Raw genomic sequence first — 13,546 nt, 5'->3', positions numbered from 1 at the left:
CATCCTCCCTATTCGCACACGCCCGAAGATCGGAGGTGAATGCCACTTCGACTTGTTTCGTCTACTTACTACTCTCTGACGACTGTGCTGGGGAAGCAGCATATGCATGTAGGTAATTAGAGGATTTGTTAGTTAATTCGACGCTTTTGGACAATGCTGGACATTTACCAGTTTTTCAATAGTTTCTTGTTAAAAATCATCATTCGATGCGTAGCCATATTTCTGATCGATTGGTGATAAAATTATTGAAATTGGACCAGGGGCAGCTGAGTTATAAACGTTCAAAATCTTTCTTAATTTGTTACATGTTCCATTTTCGGTTTTCACAAAGTGTACCCCCATATAGAAATCAAAGACGTAGTCCTACGTCAAAAAAAATTTCACAAATCGCATACATGGCATTTGATATCAAGATAGCCTATATTATGTAATATCAGCTTTAGTCTCAACGTTGTATAATATTAGTATAGCGAGATATCTAGTTTTGGCAACAAAACTGCTTCATAGATGTTGCCAAAATCGAGACCCGGCCAAAATTATTACTTTTTTTTTGACGTTTCACAATGGAGTTTCATAGCCGGCTCCAGACAAAGGGGGACACTATCCGACCGGAAGAGATTCGTGTAAATTCAAGATTCTCTGTTCATGGCCTGTTTTGATGCTGGTAAACCGTAGATTTTCATGCCATATTGCTCCCCCTAAGCATCGAAATTTACTAGCTAGCTGTTTCCGAAAGACTGCTGCTTTTTATGGTATGGTATTAGATGCTATGTTTTTGGGGTTCTTTATTGAATTTTCTGCAGGTTCTCGCCTCAATGTGAAAATTTTTCCTGGAGCTGGTGAGTAGTCATGAGTACGATGCCTTATCCTTAGTGTTTCCTACCCGAGACATACCCAGGAAATTGATCATAATTCACATTTATCGATTACCAGGAAGCCTGATATAATTTTGTTTGTAAGCATTGTTAAAAAGGTGATAAGCAGACCATTAAGAGTAATTTTATCGCCCCGAAAAAAAAAATTCCGGCGCGTTTTTATTTTTCTTAAAATTTAAAGTAAATCAGAAAAGAAAATTTACATGTAAAGGTCGATTTTTGTGGTTTTTTGAGTTCAATTTTGTTTTGAATTAGGCATTGAATTGTTGTTAATAAAATGGGAACACTGCTGGACAACTGTCATTGAAGTTGTTCAGAACATTACGTGCTGTTTGACTGTATATTCAGGAACATCCTCTAATTGAATTAAACCGGAGGAACTCAGACCAGTAGTTCACTTATAGATCTAAATATGAGACGCAGGTTCTAGAGTGGGCTCACGAGAAAGAGATAGTTAATCAGATCAAATTAGTACCCATAATGCAAATAATGCTGCAACTCACACAAAACAAACTAAAGAAGTCTATTCATCACCCTCTATAATCGGTCTCCAACAATGCTCCCCACCGGTTCCAACTCTGTCCGGCTGAAAGTCTAGATTTCTAATCTGCCTTTGAGAGCATTATAAAACACTAAAATACAGGACTTTTATTACCCTATGGATCACAAAACACCAACATTTTGCACACCCGCCACTTCCCGCGTCATCCTCAATCCGATTTATCCTTGAGATTTCAAACCAAAACATTCAAGGTGTCAGAAATACCGGGTTGCCAGTATGGGTACTTTACAAACAATCGCAGCTTGCTCTATGACCAGCACAATCGGCACACCTGCGGCACACTGACAAAAAAATATGACCCAAGATTGGTGTGCGGAGTGACCTAGCCCTTGTGGAAAATACTTTTATGATACCGACGTCAAAACTGGATTTACTCAAAAGTGAGTTGAATTATCTGGGCTTTTCCAGAAAAATTTTACTCGCTTTTGAAGATTATTTTTGTTTGTTAGCTAAAAACAAAAATTATAATGAATTAAATTTTTACATTTGAGTATGTTCCTTTTTTAGTAAGACAACATAGAACACCATGTGTGGACTTCAAATCAGGTCGAGATTCCTTTTATTTTTCTTTTTCTTTTCACGGTTACAGTTTTATATTTTTGTTGTTCTGCGCTGAACTTAGATACTTTTGTTGGGTCCCATATTTTCCATTGAGTCTTATTATGATCTTTTGAATCCACCTGCCTGGGTTAGAAGGTGAGAGCTCTATTGCAGATCCAGAAACCCATTTCAGAATGTCTGTAGGGTCACACCCATTCCGGGGTTACTTTCACTTACAGTAAGCCCCACATGTATGTATTACCTTTATCAATTGAATATTAGTATTAAATACACTCACACTTCCAGCTTCAAAATGTTCGAATCCTGGCAAGTATTTTTGTTCCTCCAATCCATGAGTTTCGTAGTTTTGTTTTTCTCTACGATTTGCATATCATTTCGTGATTCACCGACCATTTTGAATTTGACACCAGAAAACTTGAAATCTTCATATTACAGTCCGTGAAATTCCTAGTTCAGTTGATTTTCGGTTGGCTGCAGACTGGCTAACAGGTAAAGTATCTATCATTACAAATCCTACGGTCCAAGAATATAAAGGCTTCGGTTCGGGCTTCGGCACACATTAAACTCCGTGATAAACCGTTGCATATGCATAACACATGGGCGCAGCGCACGATTCGGTCATGATAAGGAGTTCCGCGGCACTCGGTAGCTATCCTTTCATATTTTCACATTGTTCAAGTTAAGTTGTTCAACACTACACTGCAACATTTTCAAAATTTAGACGAAACGAGCGAAAAAATTGACAGTGAAAATAAACACGTTCATTCGCGGCCAAAGCATACTTCGATCATCCTGCAAAAAAATATAAGAAGAATCACGTAACTTCTACGTGATAATAGAGTAATACAGTGAGCTTCAAATGAGTGCATCCATATGAGAATGACATAAGGCTTACGTGAAACGGGGGATGGAAAAAATCTATGTAAGTTTTCACGTAGCATTAACGTGAAGATTATATTGAGTGTAGTTTTGGGTTTGGTTTTTTTTGCATCAAGCTGGAGCTGCGTGACAGCTTAGTTTTCAAGACTTGACCCTTCTCAATAAATTTTGTTTCTATCATTAACAATTCAGCAGAAGGACTAGCCTATGTTGACAGCTTGAACACTGGATTCCGTGTGTATTGTTTCAAGATAGTTATGGAAGAAAAAAAGCATTTAAAGAGTGCCACCAAAATAAATGTGATAGCCTATATTCTACTTATTTACTACTGAGCTTTGTATCAAATTAGTTAATTTAACAGACGTATCAATCATTTCAAGATTTCGCAACCGTACCGAACAAATTCTATACTACATAAGCTCAAAAGCGTTTGACAAGCTCTACCGAATTGCGTATCACTTCTGCGTAAGCTCCGTAGATGTAGGCGCGTTGAATACGACAGCCGCCAAAGGTTTAACATGCACCAAAACCGCTTAACGAAAGACCTCGAGTCAGTAAAACCGTTTAGAGCTAAACATCTAAATTACGGAAGATACGAAAATCGCGCAAACTGCGAACGCCACGCGAGACAACCGTAGAGAAAAAAATAACTAGTTATCACTTAAAGAGTGCCACTAAAGTAAATGTGATAGCCTATGTTGGCAAGTTGATTATTGATTTGGTTTCCTCCCTAGATATTCTACTTTTTTAACTATTGAGCTTTGTTTCAATTTAGTTATTTTACCACACGTATCAATCATTTCAAAATTTCGCGAGCGTACCGAACAAATTTTAAGCTACATAAGCTAAAAAAAACTTTTGGCAAGCATCTACCGAATTGCGAATCACTTCTGAGTAAGCTCCGTAGACATGGGCGCGTTGATTCCGACAGCCGCGAAAAGTTAAATATGCATCAAATCCTACATAAGTCACGTAGGGTTTAGTTCATAGATTAACTCTAATGCTTTAACCGCATATATCAGAGATTTCGCGTATTTAGAGAATAATATAGTAATCGAGTACAATAAACTCATGGGAAAAAAGTACCTACAGCAGATTAAAAGTTATTAATTGCCACATACCTCTAATTTTACTTATTTCCTAAACTATTCATCTCCTTGTTAATCTGCTTAATGCTATTGATCTGCTTGTGTTTTCTTATATACTAAATAGGAAGATTTATTCTACAACTTTAAAGGTTTGTTGCCTCCCTAAGCGTAAGCATCCTAATTCTTTTGTTAATCTACTTAATTTATTAGACTTTCTGAAGTTTTTTATGGGACCTCCCTTAGCTCAGTCGGTAAAGGCGCAGCTACAAAGCAAGACCATGCTGGAGGTGGCTGGGTTCAATTCCCGGTCCGGTCTAAGAATTTTTCGGGTTGGAAAATTTCTCGACTTCCCTGGGCATAGAAGTATGATTGGACTTGCCACACAATCATACCAATGCAAAAATGGTACAGGCATCGAAAGCTCTCAATTAATAACTGTGGAAGTGTATCTAGAACACTAAGTTGAGAGCACTAATATGCGATATGCAATAAGCTTGAAATGCGAAGAAGAAGAAGAAGAAGAAGTTTTTTTTATTTAAGTTCATTTGATGGTTATGATATCTCATTAGTCTAATTTAATACATAATTGAAATCTCTAATTCACCTAATCAATCATAACCCATGCTTTTTTAAGTACTTACACTTGTGCTTGTAATCTAAAATTAAACGGTTTTCAAGTACTTTTGACTTTGACCTATATTTATTATATCTTAGTTCGACCCAGGTGACACCTTCAAGTGACTAAAATGCTTCACTTTGAAGTTAATTTCCTAGCTGATTTTTTTTAATTATACAGGGTATATGCTCCAACTATGCTCACACGTTTCCACTATGTCGCACCACAAAAATATGTATGGGTGTGTCACAATAGAAGCACGCCACAGTGAAAATCCCGAGCCATAGTTCAAACACTTATCCCAAATCAAAATGAAGCATATATAAGGTTAGTTACAATATCATGTACAAAAATGGCGTTTAACATTGTTCCCTGAGTAATACTTCAATGAAAACAACAATGAAAGCTTTTGACGCAAATAGAAGGAGCACTGTTGGGCACTTTCAGAAATATTTCAATAGTATAATTCCCTTGCAAACCCAAATAAATCTATCTGAGTAAACATAAATAAAATAAGCGTGATTTGCGGAAAATCCCGCAAGTATCGCACCCAACGGTAGTGCCTATACGTAAGCTTACTACAACGCGGCTCTCAATAAAGGAGTAACAAGTGTGATACTATCACTGCTAGACTAGATCTTTGGTTTTCTCATCAGAGAGGGGAAGCTTAGTAATCCCCATCGCCTGCCCGTGGCGCCATTCTATCGCAACATGAGCCAACAACGCCAGCCATAAACCTACCGTCTCCAACACTCCACTATAAAGCATGAAATTGAGCCCACCAAGCAACAACAAAGTGCAAAAACTAGCCATGGGGAGGGTAGTTTTAGGAAATTTTGAAATTAAAATGTAGACTGAGTTTCAAGGAAATCAAAGTGCATCCATATGAACGTCTACCGCTGTAAATATATGCACACTTGTTCTGAACGCTTGCTCGAGTGGTCCAAGTAGGCATCGCGCACCGCCCGATAAAAGCTTATCAAAATTTATTAGCTGCTCAGGAAATGATTCGACTGTAGCAGGCGAGGTTCAATACTTTTGACTAATCACTTTGACTCCCAAATAAGCCCCCGAAAAGGCCACCGTGCAAATCAGATTCTCATACAACGAAAATAATAGGTACTTTCATCTCCAGTATCGAGCTCAGATAACGCCGGATATTAATCACATACGCCTCGCCCGGCAACGACATCAACCGAGAATGACACAGTGGTTATTGTTTGTTGGCAAACACATCCTCGACATTGGCTTAATATAATGAACAGTCTCGGCATGATAAGTTATTTTTATAAGTGCTTTTCACCACCAGCGCAGTACAGTTAACAGAACGAGCATTTGAAATGTGACAAGTCAAAGTTAGCGCGATACTGTTAATAACACGATCAAAGAATCAAGATGCAAAACGGTTGCACGGTTGTCGTTCATAACTGTATCTTGTAGGAACTGCCGCTTGGAGAGCAAGCGGTTCTATCAATTAGACAGCACTCCCTTAATCAGTGCGTTTCACTAATTGATGACTACCGACTGAACGACAACTATTCGCGGTCGACGGTGGGGACTGTAATTAAGCGCGCCTTAGACGTTGGGTGTGAGTACTTTTACGTACGACGTACATACATACATGCATTCAGTAGGCTGTGATGATGTTGTGTGGTAAAAAGCTGTCGTGACGACTTGGTTAGCGTCTGTCGCGAGAACAACCGATGCACGTGACTACTAAATACATATATGAACAAGGCAAGTGGGGCGTTTTTATGTGGTTTTGACTTTGTTTACGCTTTGATGGGTAGGTTAAGCGTTTAAGCAAATTGTTGATCTAGGCTTTTTTATGAATGGATTCGGTAGTGCTCTTCACGTCACAATCAAGTTACTTTTTGTAACACTTTTAACTCATCAAAATGTATTCATTAAATCGAGCTTGCCCCACACTTCTCCCCCGAAATTCCATCACACAGTGTCATTCGCCTGCACCACATATTTCAAAGTTGAGCATTTCCTTCCATGCCCACCGTTCCTCCCCAATCCCAATGATACCGAATTCAATCCCCGCGAGCACGCGATCCACCCTGGTACAAAATTTGTAATTTGATATTTATGGAACAACAGACAATCCTTCGTCCCGTTCCATTTCCCTTGTCACACTCTCCTCTGTGGAAGCCACGCGATGCGCCCTAATTCCATTCCACGCCATCCCGCCGCCTCCTGCGACTACATAGCCTGTTCAACTTTCAACATTCTGTTTTATTTTCATGTTTCTTTCCTTTCCTAGGAACTAGCTCATCGTCTTTACTCCTGTTCAAGAGTTACCTTTCGAGTGTGAGCCTCGAAGCACACAGCCGTTATAGTAAATTAAACTTAATGAAAATTAATAGAAGTATCCCTCCACCGCCATCCCATGAAAAGTTCGAACAATTCACTAATATCCGGTACCCTGCTCTATGCTTTCTATCCTTTCCAGGAAGGGCACCGCCAACAGCCATAAATCGTTTGGAAGACGACCGCAAAAGTTCAATCAACCAACACAACATCATGCGACCTGCGAAGCCGGAAGCGGCAGTGGGACCAGCAACAGCAGCAACAATAACGACGACGGGAACATTCGAATCAAATTACTAGCGCGGCGAGTCCTAAACGGGGTAAGAATCAGGGAATAGAGAAGTCCGGTCAATAGATTGATCGATATTTGAAGGTAGCAAAGTGGGAATAGCAGGTGGAAAAATTCAGATGCACTCTGTATTGCGTTGCTGATACAGGATCTATGAAAATACGGTCACCCTAATCCTGACGGTAATTGGAAATAGCTCGAAATACGCAATTTTCCAGGGTACTTTGTTGGTCAAAAATCGTAGCGCTTGTTTGTTACAACTTTTTCGAAGACGTATAAAATTTGCTGAAGAATACAATCCTGTTCGATTTTTTCCCAACAAAAGAACCATTGTGCCCCCAGTGTGCCATGGGCTAAAATGGAAACACGTGGTTTTTCATAGCTTTCCCATTATCAATTCGTGAAACCATGATCTGTGAGCGTACATTTTCTTTAACACACCGAACACGGTGCATCCAAAAAACGTGTAACGGCAAGTTCACAATGACATAACTAACTCATTTCTTGATGAATTTAATTTGTGATAACACTAGAATTCCTAGGGTCTTGATCGTCTACTTTTTGAAAAGAAAATCCAAAAGAGTCGTTACACTTTTTTTTTTAGTTTGGTAAGAGCACTGCCATGGGAGACTCTAAATGGATCTCTTTCCCTATTTCCGAGCCCCATGTACCAGCTTATTAGTTTTCAAAATTGATAGCCCGCTAACACTCTGTGCCGGATTGCTATTTTGCTTGAGTGTGAGCTCGAGTGTGAGCCACTCAGTCAGTTTACGTTTTGTTAGTATGAAAAACTTGTGAGAAGTTACAAGTAACACGTGAGAGGTTCCAATGAAACTTTTGGACAGTTCCTAGGTAACTTGTCAGAAATACCAACGGCACTTGTAAGATGTTCCAAACGAGCTTGTGGCAATATCCAAGACAACTTGTGAGAAGTTCTTAGCAGGATTGTTAATTAATTTGTTGGAAGTTCTAAGTAAACTTTTGGGAAGTTCAATGAACTTCAAGCGTATTTTTCCATGGTGCATGAACTTTATTGCAATTCCGTGAACTTCTTTTACGTTCCATGAACTTTTCCTAAGTTTCATGAATTTCTTCCAGCTCTCGTAAATTCTCTCAAATTCCATTATTTCGGAAGTACCAAGGAAACTTTTGGTAAAATTTCAAGGTAAAGAAGTTCCGTGAATTTCTGGAAATTTCCGTGAACTTTTCCCAATATCCGTGACCTTAAATTTCAAGAACTTCGCTTCGTGAACATTTTTTATGTTTCATGAACTTAATCTCAATTCTGTGAACTTCTCCCAAATTCTTCTAGGTTACCCAAACTTCTACCAAGCTATTGTAACTTCATCTAATTTATTTCAGCTTCTCGCAATTTCTGTGAACTTTTCCGAACTTCTCCCAAGTTCCGTAGCCTTATCCCAAGTGTTGTTGTTAACTCCTCCCAATTTCTGTGAACTTTTCCGAACTTTCAAGATCCATGAACTTACCAAGTTTTGGTAACTTCTTACAATTTATATAAGCTTCTCCCAATTTCTGTGAACTTTTCCGAACTTCTTCCAAGTTCCGTAACCTTATCCCAAGTTCTGTGAACTTTTACAAACTTTCAAGTTTCATGAAGTCCTTCCAAGTCCCGTGATTTCTCCGCAGTTCCATGTACTTTACCGAAGTTTTATAAATAAGTTTAGCAAACGTAATGCGGCCACCATCCTTTTGAATCTCGTTAATTTAGAAAAGGTAATTGACACCGTCTTCAAACAGAGGTTGCAAATACTGAAGTCATAACAGTAGGGAAATTTCATTTTAGGAAAAGTTTTCTCTTCTGAAGCTCGAAAGCCTTCAATTTACGTTGTATTCTTAAAAAAATTGGATTTTCCCTAGTATTTATCGTATGACTTATAGCAATATCGTACACACTCGTTCAATTTTACTCAAAAATGAGTATAAAGCTACTCACTTTCGTTAAAAGTGGAACTACTCTAAAGTGATAAAACTCATAGGTACTCACTTTTGAGTAATGAATACATCTGTCAAATTCAGAATATCTTCTACTAAGTTCTGGATTTTGGGAAATATTCCCTCTTAGCTCTATTCGGCGTGTGAGGGGAGGTGGCTCGTTTTCACTAGTGAAGTGTTCAGGGGGAACTTGTCAGAAGGGTATAACTCGAAACGTAAACAATGACTTTGAACGTCGATTTCTCTTGAATGACCACACACTGAATCTGACTACACCAGCTCATAAAACAAGCATTGTTCTGTCAGATTATTTAGTTAGTTTGAGTGGGTGTGTTGTCATTCGTAAGAAACCGACGATCCAAGTCATTGTTTACGTTTCGAGTTAGACCGAAGACTACAAATCAAGAAGACTGGCAACCCAGACAACCAGAATGCACGTATATTCAAAGTTGTTTTCATTAGAGTCGGTGTATAATGAGTCACGCCAAGAGAAAAACAGTTGAACTCGCATCACGGTTTTCGAAAGATTCCCTTTCTTTTCACTTGGCAACAGAGGACTTTTACATCAACTTCAAATGACTTCTAGCGAGAAAAAAAAAATAGCGGCTGTAGTAAATCCTTATATCAGTAATTTTATCAAATTATCTTACCAAAAAATAGTAGAAATTCTCATTACTGATCATTGCCAAACGTATCCCATTACAATTTAATGCTCAGTGCGTGATTATGATAATTTTTCCAATTATATTTTATATTTTATTGCATTACCTTTCGTGGACCTTTCATAGCATCGTAATGTTTGTTTTCTTTGCACGATAGGTAGCCGGTTTGACAGTTCAATAGGTAGACTTGGCTTCACTCTTGGCGTGACTCATTATACACCGACTCTAGTTTTCATGATATACAAACATATATACAAACAAACAATTCGTATAGAATGCAAATAAATGGCTTATACGTATAAAAGTGGAGGCCATATACGTGCATATTTTAATTTAATTTTAAACGAGTTGATTTAACATCAAATACGATTTAATCTGAAATAACAAATTCATTTTTAAAAGTCTTACGATGTAATCCGATTTAATTTGTGAAACAGTACGACGGAAAAATGAGTCATCGCATATAGGTCGGAAGTTTGCATTCTATACGATTTAACTTAAACATAATGCGAGGTATGCCATTCTTATATGCGATTTTAACTTAAACTGTAGCAATTTACGATAGTGTCTGTACATTGTTATACGACTTCTGGTTGTCTAGGAACTGTTCTCTTCTCCCATACAAATATCAAACGTCACTGATAACAGCGCCGGTACTCGTTGTTGTTTTTGTTTTGCTCTACAAAATTTCACGGCAATTTGCATCCTAATCCCAGCAAGCCGGTGGTTTTCCAAATCCAAACCGAAAAACTTGTCATGGTGGATCAAGTAGAGGATTGAAACTCGGATCGATACCTAGTGAAAGTAACTTTAACTTGTGAACGAGGAACCGAAATGTTGTTTATTTTGCCTGTTGGAAGCAATCAATTATAAGGAATTGGCAGCTTCCACCACCATTGAGTGAACTACCGTCATTCGGAAGCTGCTAAATATTCAAGGATTCTAAAAGAAGAAAGATCCGGTACCTACATCACGATCATTCGGAAGGCGTAGCAGGATATAATTTTGGAGACAATAAAAATGAAAGGTTGAAGGACTACAATCCCAAACGTATTGTTAAAGAATATATTTCCATTTAATATGTTGTCAGAACATGAAACCACCGGATAGTGATCCTCTGTATGCTTTAACAATTTTTGGAATCGACCGACTCCTTCCAGCAAGTCAGCAAGTACTGTGCCAAGTTGCCGAGCGTCACAACTTAACCCCCCTTCCTGTGGCCAAGTTCCAAAGCCGTGCGGAACGTGCATGTATTTTACGAATGCCCATAAATGCATCACTGAAGGCTGAGATAGCAAATTAATGATCGAGGAAGGTCCCACCATCATTGTGAATAGCACCATTGCCATAGTTTTAATTTTCAAAACAAATTAATTTACGCATCTGTTCAATTTTAGCTGGAATTTTACTCGTTGTCAGCATAAAGCTAAGAAAGAAACGTTTCACTTTTTACGACAATCATAACAAAACCATTAATTGATAGCTATTTATGTCTACCTATATGTGTGAATGCACTCGTGAATTAACACATACCATCATACACAGGTTCCACTTTTGCTCAGAAGCGGCGTTGCCGTTACTGTCTGCTGATTTTTGGCAGAGTTGCCAGTCTTCTTGATTTGTAGTCTTCGATTAGACCCTTCTGACATCCGTGTAACAATTCCGGAGAACTTTGAGATTTGGGCGTAATTTCTTTTGTAAACAAACATGCACAGCAAAAAAATAATTTTGATATCACGTCAAAGTGGATGCACTACAATCATGTCGAAAATATGGTGTAATATAGCTTGCTAAAAAGGACAAAATTATCATTAATACAATGCATGAACTGACATTACGCTGCTTTTACTGCATTTGTTTATTTATGTGGTCATAAAAATTACATGAAATTTTCGACATGATTGTAGTGCATCCACTTTGATGTGATATCAAAATTATTTTTTTGCTGTGTGTCAATCGCCGATTTCTCGCGAATTAAGGGTCAATCTTGTGAACAAACTATACCAAATGATACAGGAACCATTCGTCTGCCTGTGTGTGCTGTTAGTTTTTTTTTTTAGATTAAGCTTTAATACGCGAGAAATCGGCAAATGACGTATTCTCCTAAACAAACTCAACCGGGCACTTTAAAGCTTCATTTTTTGGAATTGGCTTCCCTTGACTAGGATACATATTTAAAGCTGTTTACCTTTACCACAAATGCTAAAAACACCATTGACATCATCAAACGCGTTTTAAAAGTTTATAAATTGATAAAAATTAACTCGAAAAAAATGCAGCTGCAAAAATCAAAACACGTCAACTTTGCAACCCGGCCTACCATGATCTCCATAATACAAATCAGAGAAGGTAGAATTAAAAATTCATTTTTGGTCTCTATTTTGCCAAGAACTGCTCTTAAGAGACTGCAGATCGTTTCAATAGATAACATTTTTTGTGAACGCTTTTCACACACCGATGGTGACATTGTTGTAAGCAGCTTTTCTTTATATTCACTGCACTTTTTTAACGAAAACAATACAAAGAGCTTATGCCGATCCGTTGTTTGAAGAATCAGCCGATTTTATCGGTTGAAATCAAATGATCAAATTCAGAGACAGATATGAACTTCATAGCCTCTCAACACAATTACGACATTTGTTTATACAAATTAACTAGATAGTGTCTGTCAAATAATTCGTCTTAGGTAAAATACGTAGACAAGTGGGTTGGTAATTATCCACGGTCCATACAAATTTAAAAAAAATGTATGGACAATTGTCTACGCATTGGGAGGGGGAGGTAAAAAACCCAAAAAACTGTCTAAGTAGTTAATGAACAGCCCCTTATGCTTATTATTAATATTTAATGGAGCATCTTCGATTTCTGACACCACTATTTGAGGGTTTAAAGAAAGAGAGTAGGATTATAATTCCCATATATGTATATAATTCTCGTATGATATGAATATTTCATCTCTTGTGCAGACTACATGAGTGTCTTGACTAATTGTAGACTCTCAAGGGCAAGTAGAATTGAATGGAAATTATTAATCCATCTCTCTTTTTCGGGCCTCCCTTAGCTCCATCGGTAAGGGCGCAACTACATAGCAAGACCATGCTGAAGGTGGCTGGATTCAATTCCCGGTCCGGTCGGGTTGGAAAATTTCTTGACTTCTCTGGTCATAAAGTAAGATTATACTTGCCACACAATATTATACTAATGCAAAAAATGGTACAGGCATTGAAAGCTCTCAATTAAAACTGTGGAAGTGCTTAAAGAACACTAAGTTGAGAGCACGCAATAAGCTAATATGCTATAAGCAAAAAGCTTGAAATGCGAAGAAGATGAAAAATATCTCGTTCTGGCTGTTAAACGATAACCGTCGATAACGCCTGCGATAACGTCTGCAATGTGGACTATACTAAGAATTGACGAGGATATTGACGATATTATAGCTTAAATACTGACCAGACTGAGCAATTATAACATACGTTATAAGGTCATCTTGATAACCTTTTTCCATTTCGATCATTACTATAACATGTTATAATGCTCTAGTCTAAACAAGGAACTATACCGATTAAGCCAAACAAAAGATCGAAGTATTCAACCCAATCAAGCAATGTCAATATTTTTTTCATTGGCAGTGTTGCCAGAAACCATCAAGGCATAACTTCCCAGAAATGTTATGTTTAACTCGTTCGATTTTGTATAATTGACAATTAATACAATATGCCTTATGTAATATTTGATCACTTCCATG

The 13,546-nt window shown here is 37.9% G+C and overlaps 1 protein-coding gene across 2 annotated transcripts in view; it reads left to right on the top strand.

Moving 5' to 3' along the window:
- The window catches only part of LOC135709728 (uncharacterized), a 102,800-nt gene that overhangs the window by 62,445 nt on the left and 26,809 nt on the right, over positions 1–13,546 (top strand). For both annotated transcript variants that reach the window (XR_010518361.1, XM_065232101.1), the window contains exon 2: positions 7,040–7,217. The gene's annotated coding sequence lies outside the window, so the exon portion shown is untranslated. The remainder of the gene's footprint in view (positions 1–7,039; positions 7,218–13,546) is intronic.

This window comes from Ochlerotatus camptorhynchus, unplaced genomic scaffold, assembly GCF_037179485.1.
Source record: "Ochlerotatus camptorhynchus isolate MF236.1 unplaced genomic scaffold, CSIRO-AGI_Acam_v1.1 ptg000363l, whole genome shotgun sequence".
Taxonomy (NCBI): Eukaryota; Metazoa; Arthropoda; class Insecta; order Diptera; family Culicidae; genus Ochlerotatus; species Ochlerotatus camptorhynchus.
The sequence above is the reverse complement of the archived record's forward strand: the minus strand, read 5'-3'. Positions and strand labels throughout refer to the sequence as shown.